This window comes from Schistocerca gregaria, chromosome 8 (genome assembly GCF_023897955.1).
Source record: "Schistocerca gregaria isolate iqSchGreg1 chromosome 8, iqSchGreg1.2, whole genome shotgun sequence".
NCBI classification, from domain to species: domain Eukaryota; kingdom Metazoa; phylum Arthropoda; class Insecta; order Orthoptera; family Acrididae; genus Schistocerca; species Schistocerca gregaria.
Genome location: NC_064927.1, coordinates 8,519,533 through 8,527,638, shown reverse-complemented (window position 1 = coordinate 8,527,638; position 8,106 = coordinate 8,519,533). Strand labels below are relative to the sequence as shown.

The following is an 8,106-nucleotide window of genomic DNA, read 5'->3' as shown; positions in this document are numbered from 1 at the left end:
GTCATGACTGTCCCAGGCGAATGTTTGTGCTAAAAAATTCGCTACAGAAGCGTAAAAGTCTTACGTTGGCTGATGTAGTTTCGGATAACCCTATCGTAGAGGGTGAGGTCCCTAGTTCTGCCGTACCTTCGGAAGAGCTAAAAGAATTTCGCCCTGAAGAGTTTCCAGCTCTGGTTAGGAGAGACAATGGTGCTAAGCCACCCGCGAAGGTCGATGCCACGACTAATAAGAGGCGTTGAACTTGTGACAGCCGTGACTCTGATGATAAAACCTTCAGTGCGCACGAGACCGCGGAATCGGTCGTACGGGGGATCGCTTCGGATACTAAAGTTATAACCGGTGCAGCGATTGTGGACGATTCTTCTACCGCAATTTCAAGCGTCGATACTTCCGTCGACGCCGTTCAGTTACCACAGGCTCATGTCTCAGAACTTCCGTAACAGCACACTCAGGAAAGTCAACAAGTAGATGTGGCTCACGTATCTACTGGAAGTACTCACATCGCGGCTCGCCGTGATGGTATACAAACAATGTCTCCGGGAGCGGACGGTACACAACACGTGGCAACTGCTCCGACCCTAGCCTCAGAACAACATGAATGTCAGCAACTCCGCGACGGTATACAAACACAGCAGCCTGGGACTGTCAGTGACAACAAACAACTTCGGGCAGCGAGTGTTGCCAAACAAGCTGATAGTGAAAGTGGTGGCTCAGCTGATCGCTCGCCAGCGGTTTCGGCGCATACGCTCCCGGCGCAAGATGTGTCGGGAGAGACGATTGACATCACCCAAGACCCTCCCACACCTCCAACTGCAGCGGTGCTGCAGAGTGTCCGTCACAGGATCCGAGTACCACCCAATGTTAATGCTGTCCGGAAAAAGAGTAAAAACAAAGATGCAAGAGATCAACTCAGTGACGTTCCAGACAGGAATTCCGCGGCCGCTACTCACATGGAATGGCATGGAGATGTGGGCAATTAACGGCAGTTGATCCCTCCTTCTCTCAGACGTCCTGTTATTATGTCACAGGCCTATACGATCACGACCCTCAATATTAATAAAATCAGATCAGAAGAGAAACTGCATGCAATAAAACAATATCTATATGAGCCCGGTACTGATATACCACTTTTGCAGGAGGTGTCGATGCCACAATTTACTCTTCCTGGGTTTGTCGGCATTGCAAATTTTTCCCTGGAAACGACCGTGGGCACCGCAGTCTTAATTAGAGAAGGGATTCCAGTTACTCAGATCGACAAATTGGAATAGGGTAGAAGGATCGGGATCACCGTTTTCGGCGTCACCATCATCAACTTGTACGCACCTTCTGGTAATACCTATAGAGCGGAACGAGCTACTTTTTTTCTTTCGGAAAAATCCCCGACACATTATCATTGGTGGTGATTTTAATTGTGTCTTATCCAGGAAAGATCAGTCCCCAACTTTTAATTATTCGTCTGAATTAAAGCGCCTCGTGACCGACCTCAAACTTAAAGATGCTTGGGAAATTAGGTACCCGACATTGGTACGCTTCACTCACATCGTCGCAAATTCCTGTAGCAGAATCGACCGGATTTATGTTTCCGATGTTATCGAGAATGATTTATTAAAAGTAGAGACGATCCCCTCCAGTTTCTCCTATCACAGTGGTGTCATCGCGTGCTTGAAACTACTTCCCCAGCCCACGCGATGGTATAAAGATCAATGGAACCTGAATGTGTCTTTGTTATCGGATGTTGAGCTGGAGGAGGGGGTGCGTCGTGCTTGGGAGCAGTGCTTGCGCGCTACTCACAAGTTTCGCAGCACTATAGAGTGGTGGACTCCGCAGGCAAAGCCGAAACTGCGAAAAGTTATCATGTCATTCGGAATTGAAAGGGCGGCGGAAATCAAAAAGACGATGGAATTTTATTACACAATCTTACGGGACCTGTACGATCGTGCAGACGCGACGGCCACCAGAATTGACGACATTCAGAAAATAAAGGCAAAATTAATCAGTCTGAAGAGGATGCAAATCTAAAGTGACGTCGGTCAGAGATGATGAAGCAGCGGCTCTGTACCACCTAGTCAAACATACAAGGAACAGGAGGCGGACTTTTATTGACGCCCAGCAACTCGAGGATGGAACAACGGTTGACACACAACGAGAGATTGTCACAGCACTGCACAACTATTTTGTCAACACCTACGCATCAGTGACTCTACACGATGACTGCTATGATGGACTGTTTAGTGCCATTTCATCTACCGTAACTAGGGAAGACAATGACTCTATCTCGTTGGCCTTCAGTAATAAAGATGTTTTGGGGGTTGTCTGCAGTTCGCCGATTGGGAAATCGCCGGACCCTGATGGCTTACCAATTGAATTTTACAAGCAATATTGGCACATCATCGGGGACAAAATCACTCACGTCGTGAACGAAGTCTTGCAAGGAACGTCTGTCCCACCCTTCTTTAAGGAATGTAAAATTGTGCTTCTCCCTAAAAACAGAGGTACTAAAACTATCACCAATTTCCGGCCAATATCGTAGTTAAACTCGTATTATAAGATCGTGGCTCGCGCAATTAACATGAGACTCACGCCACTCACTGCTAAAATCATTGGCCAACAGCAGACATGCGCCTTCAGGAGAACAATTCTGCAAACGGCTGCTTTTTACCGCGACGTCATTGCGTTAACGAACGCTAGTAACATGAAATGTGGGCTGATCTTTCTTGATTTTTTTAAAGCTTTTGATCTCGTAAATCATGCTTACCTTCTCGAGACTATGCAAAGATTGGGCTACTCTCGGAACACGATTGACATGATTAAAAACGCGGCCATGGGAATCACTGCAAAACTTTCTGTCAACTCACAACTGACGCGACCAATACCAACCAACCGAGGGGTTCCACAAGGGATCCCTCTGTCTATGTTGCTTTTTGTACTTTTCCTTGAACCTCTGTTACAACAGTTGCAGACGAAACTCACTGGGATTACAATTTCTGGGGTAAAAAGTGTAATCGGAGCTTATGCCGACGATGTGGGTGTGGTGATTCGCGATGTCGATGATGTCACCGTATTAGAGGCTGAACTTCGGAAATACTGTCTGGTGTCAGGGGCGCAGTTAAATGAACACAAAAGCAAATTTCTGAACCTCTGTGGCCTCCAGCATTTGCGTGTTGATTATGCTAAACAAGTCAGAGAACACAAGGCTCTGGGAATCATGTTGACGGCGTCCTCTCTACAGATGATAGCGGCTAACTGGCGAGATGTAGCACGTAAAATAAATGGAGCCCTAATTGATAATTACCATCGCAGCCTCAACCAATTTGATCGCATTCAACTTATCAATGCCTGTATCTTATCAAAAGCCTACTACATGGCGCAGCTTCTGCCGCTCCCTGCTGTCACTGCTAGAAATATTATGTCGACGATAACAAATTTTATTTAGCGCGTGGAAATTTTTCGTGTATCTGCCAAAACTGCTACACTCCACCCCCTGAACGGAGGGATGGGCTTAGTCGACATCAAGAAAAAGGCAGCGGCTCTCTATGTCACAAGGACGGTCTCTATCCTTACCAACTGCCCTTCGGGCATTACGGCGCAATTATTCTATGCTGTCAGGCCGCAAAGTCTTGACCCCCCGCTGAACATTCAGACCATCAGTTACAAGCTCAAATACATCCGCGACTATTTCCTTGCATGCAGCTACATCAGTCAAGAGCTTAAATTCTCGACATTTAGCAGCTACAGCAATATTGGCATACTGGCGACAACATGAAGGATCAAATCCAATTGTTACGAAGTGCAGTGGCATCAACTGGGATATAGTGTGGCGTAATTTCAGTTCCAGGATCCTTACTTCAGCCGCTCGAACTGCATGGTACAAAGCAATCAATGAAGTGATTAGTACAAGTGAGAGGCTATATAAAATCGGACTCAGTGATACAACTCTGTGCCATAGCCGTCAACTGGTGGATACCGTTATGCACCGTTATACCTGCGGAGAACGTGCACGAAATTGGGGTTGGCTGAGAGAAAAACTAGCCATTATTACGAGGACCACAACCACCAACATACCTTCAACTATGTTGTCTCGACCCGACGTGCGATTTTATCCGCCGTCGAAAAATAATGTAGTTATGTGGTTGCTGGGCACTTATTCCAGCTATGTTTTTAATAAACTTGGTGGTGACGATCACTTAGAATTCAAGCTGTTTATGGACATCGAATTCGCAAAAACCTGCAGATATCCTAATCATGGCAACATTTTCGGCAATATGCTTAAATTAACATTTAATAGAATGGGTATAGGGTGAGACATGTGAGTGTAAGTGGGTGGGCCCGGGCCGCAGGACACCAGTGGTGCCACGAAGAGGCCCCACTGCTCCTGTCACGCGTCCTGGTTCCCACCCCCGCTACTCGCAGACTCCAGTACGAAGGAAAATGAGGACAATTCTTGTGTTAGCAACGGAGCTATTTTTTTTTCTATACTTCTCCAGAAGCAATCAGAGACAAGCAAAGAAGAGTGTTTTAGTTGTTGATAAAAACAAAAGCTCAGTTGGGAGAGCGTTAGACTGAAGATCTAAAGGTCCCTAGTTCGGACCCGGGTATCGGCATGCGAACTTTTTGAAGCTGACGCCTATGGAATTGCTCTGCCTTTGTGACAATGCAATTACCGCTGAGGATGTGAATTACTCCGCCCTGTAGCTGTTCCGATTGTCTAGTGCTTACAACAAGAGGGACATAGTACACACAGCCTGCAAAAAAATAAAAATAAAAAAAAAAGTGGCGGAGCGCTGGTCTAGTAAACCAGGGGTCGTGAGTTCGATCCTCACAGGAGGCAGACGAATTTTGGAAATCAGTTGTGCGTCGTGGCCGTATAGCAAATAGTATCTGGGATGACGAACAATTAGCGACAGGCGTTTTATTAAGAATTACTCTCAGATGTTATTAAGGCGAATAGCGCAGATAAAGCATTTGCCAAAGCGGTACAGCATAATGTGGGACGAGGCAGTCTGAATTATATTTTATAGATGTATTTTTCACATATCTCAGAGCCACTCGCGGTCGTCGTCGTCGGCGGCGGCGGCGCCGCCGCTTCTACAGAAGTATCAAATGACCATCGTAGCAAATGCGGCGAGGGACGCCCCGCCTTCGATTCCGAATGCACAAAATGTGTGGTCTTGTTTCCCAGTCTATATTTGGTCAGTCTCGTAAGAGGTTGAATGTAACGAATGGGTGGGAAACAGCAAGAGGCAGTGGCTGTGTAGAACGAAAAAACAATTCCTCAGGGGCGTGAGCGTTTCGAGATGAGTCGTATATAAGTTATACTTGGTCGTCAGTGACCGTGTGGCCTAATGGATAAGGCGTCGGACTTCGGATCCGAAGATTGGAGGTTCGAATCCTGTCACGGTCGTTTTTTCCAGTTCTGAAAAAGAAATATACTGTTTTAGTGTAGCAATTGAGCAGTACGAAACCGTCTGAATGTTGCTGTTGACCATTTCCTGCTTGGATATGTTCTTCAGCTTGAAACACACACAACAAGACCGGTGTTAACTAGCGAAATGGTCGGCAGAGTGCCGTCGCCGCGAGTTTTGACTGGCACTTGCACATCTAAGACAACGTCGGAAAGTAACTCGTTCGGCTTATGAGTCACATCAAGTATGTGTGTTAATATTGACGCCACCAGCTCTGCAGGTTTTCATGCTATTCGTTTACCTCTCAGAAATGATTATGAAATAAAAGTGAAGTACGTGACGAGTGTGACGTTAGGAAAACATTAGGCAGCATGGAGAGATTCTGTATGGGACCACCCAACCCAAACGAGTACTGTGTGACGTGCTACCCGGCACATATTCACCTAGGCAGATAGTTCCGCCGCGGCCGCGGCCGTGAGCAGACGTGCGGTAGTGGTCGCTTCGCCTGAGCTTGGCGTCGCCCGCAGCTGTTGGTACTGTAAGTAGTACCTCAAGAAAGTGATGGAAGATGAGTTGAGAGGTTACACTCTACGATTTTTATTTCCGTATGGATATGCTTGACCTCAGGTTCACGAACTCGTTGACTGGTTTTACGATCGTTTAGGACTGCGAGATGAAGAAGTTCTTGGCTTTTCATACGATTTTCTTGCGAACGCTGTGTATGTAAAATTTGTTAGTGACGATCCTTGCGTTCGTATTATGACCCTCACGGAGGGCACAGCGGATTTTGTGAATTCTAAAGGCGAAATATGCAAAGTGTCTGTTAGTCATGCTGGCCTAGGGCTACGAACCGTCCGGATATTTAATTTGCCTTTCGAAGTTAGCTTCGATAGAATTCGGCAAGCTTTGTCTCGCTACAGTAATGTCCTGCAAAATCATGCCGAGCAGTGGAGGGGTTACAGACATTTCAATGTAGATAATGGCTTTAGGAATGCGAAAATTGATTTGACGAAGCACATCCCGTCCAAAATTTTGGTGCAGGGTTTTCGAGCGGTGGTGATGTACGAAGGACAACCGAGAACTTGTGTAATTTGTGGTTCTACCGACCATTTAAAATCTGCTTGTCCCCGTGTCCGGGCGGGTCGACGAAGAATGCAACATTGTCTTACGCCTCTCGATGGGCAAGATGACAATCGGTTGTCTTACGCCCAGACTCTCATGGAGTCGCCTGTGACACACCCGACGCTCCACCAACCGGCTGCGGTGACCCCAGACGCCGGCGCAGTTATTGTCAACAACTCTGTGACAACCCCCCAATGTCCCGTTCGTAGTGATGTCACCGATGCCGACAGCCACGCTGCACACCTGCAGGTTTCCACGACTGTCGGCCGTCGTGCCGACCATGCAGGACCGACTCCCGTCATTACTCCAACCATGTTCGCTGAGCTGAAACAGTTGTTGGATGGTGGCGACAGGTCGCACGTTTCTTGCACCCCTGACGTTGCGCCCCCCACACCCCTCCCTCCCGGCAGTGACCAATCTGAGGAAGGCTCTACGCACAGCCTCTTGACGGATACCAAAACCGTTTCTGACGCCGACGCACCTCCCCAAAGAACGGGGAAATCTAAGCGGGCGGCACGGAAGCAGAGTGAGGAGGAGATACGCACTCTGGAAAAGAAACTGCAGCGCACCATAAAGCAGATCCGAAAAGACGGCAGTGACCGCGGCAGCACAGATGAAATGGGTTCCGTCGCCCGCCACGTGGGGGAGGCCGATATGGACATGCATGTCGACCGTCCGAGTCCTGAGCTCATGGATACTGGCCATCAGCATACGCCATCCGAAAAGTCTTGGGCTGAGGACAGTGAATAAAACGGACCCTTCCTATCCCCACCATGCAAGATTACACACTTGCCACAGTTAATTTAAATCGGATCGCATCCGATGTCAAACTTAAATGTTTGACCGACTCTCTACATGCAGCAGATATCGATATAGTTTTTTTCCAAGAAGTTGTGTCACCCAAGGTTAGAGAAATACCTGGGTATGATGCCATATTAAATCTAGGCACTGAGACGGGAACTGCGATTTTATTCAAAGCTGGCATCGCTTACCAACCTACAGCGATCTTAGAAACGGGACGCGGCATTGCCGCCCAATTACAGGATTTGCTTCTCCTGAACGTGTACGCCCCGACAGGGTCCGCTGGCAGACGGGACAGAAGTGATTTTTTTAGGGCTGAAGTTGTGCCATTATTGACAAACGTTCGTCTGAAGATCATCCTGGGTGGGGATTTTAACTGCGTTTTGCGCAAAGCAGATCAACGTCCGAATTTTAATTTTTGTCCCGAGCTACTAATGTTAACAGATGGACTGCATTTAAAAGATAGTTGGTGTCACCATCGACCACACACGATGGGATATACCTATGTGAGCGCTGCCTCTTCCAGCCGTCTGGATAGGTTTTATGTTTCTCAAGATCTTTTAAATACCATTCGTGATTGTGAACTATGGCCGCTCAGTTTTAGTGACCACTCCGCATACCACGTAACGTTACGGCATTTGCGACAGAAGACATTTTTGGGACGCGGCACGTGGCAGCTGAATGTCTCGCTGCTAGAAGAAGCGGACTTACGGCGTTGCCTCGTTGCCACGTGGCAGCAGTGCCTCCAGAGGCAAGCTCGGTATAGGGAGCGCATTCTTTG

General features: G+C 47.7%; 1 non-coding gene across 1 annotated transcript; it reads left to right on the top strand.

Moving 5' to 3' along the window:
* Nucleotides 1–5,328: 5,328 nt before the first annotated feature.
* Trnar-ucg (transfer RNA arginine (anticodon UCG)) lies at nt 5,329–5,401 on the top strand. The gene has a single exon. It is a non-coding gene; the product is annotated as a tRNA-Arg (tRNA).
* The last annotated feature ends 2,705 nt before the right edge of the window (nt 5,402–8,106 follow it).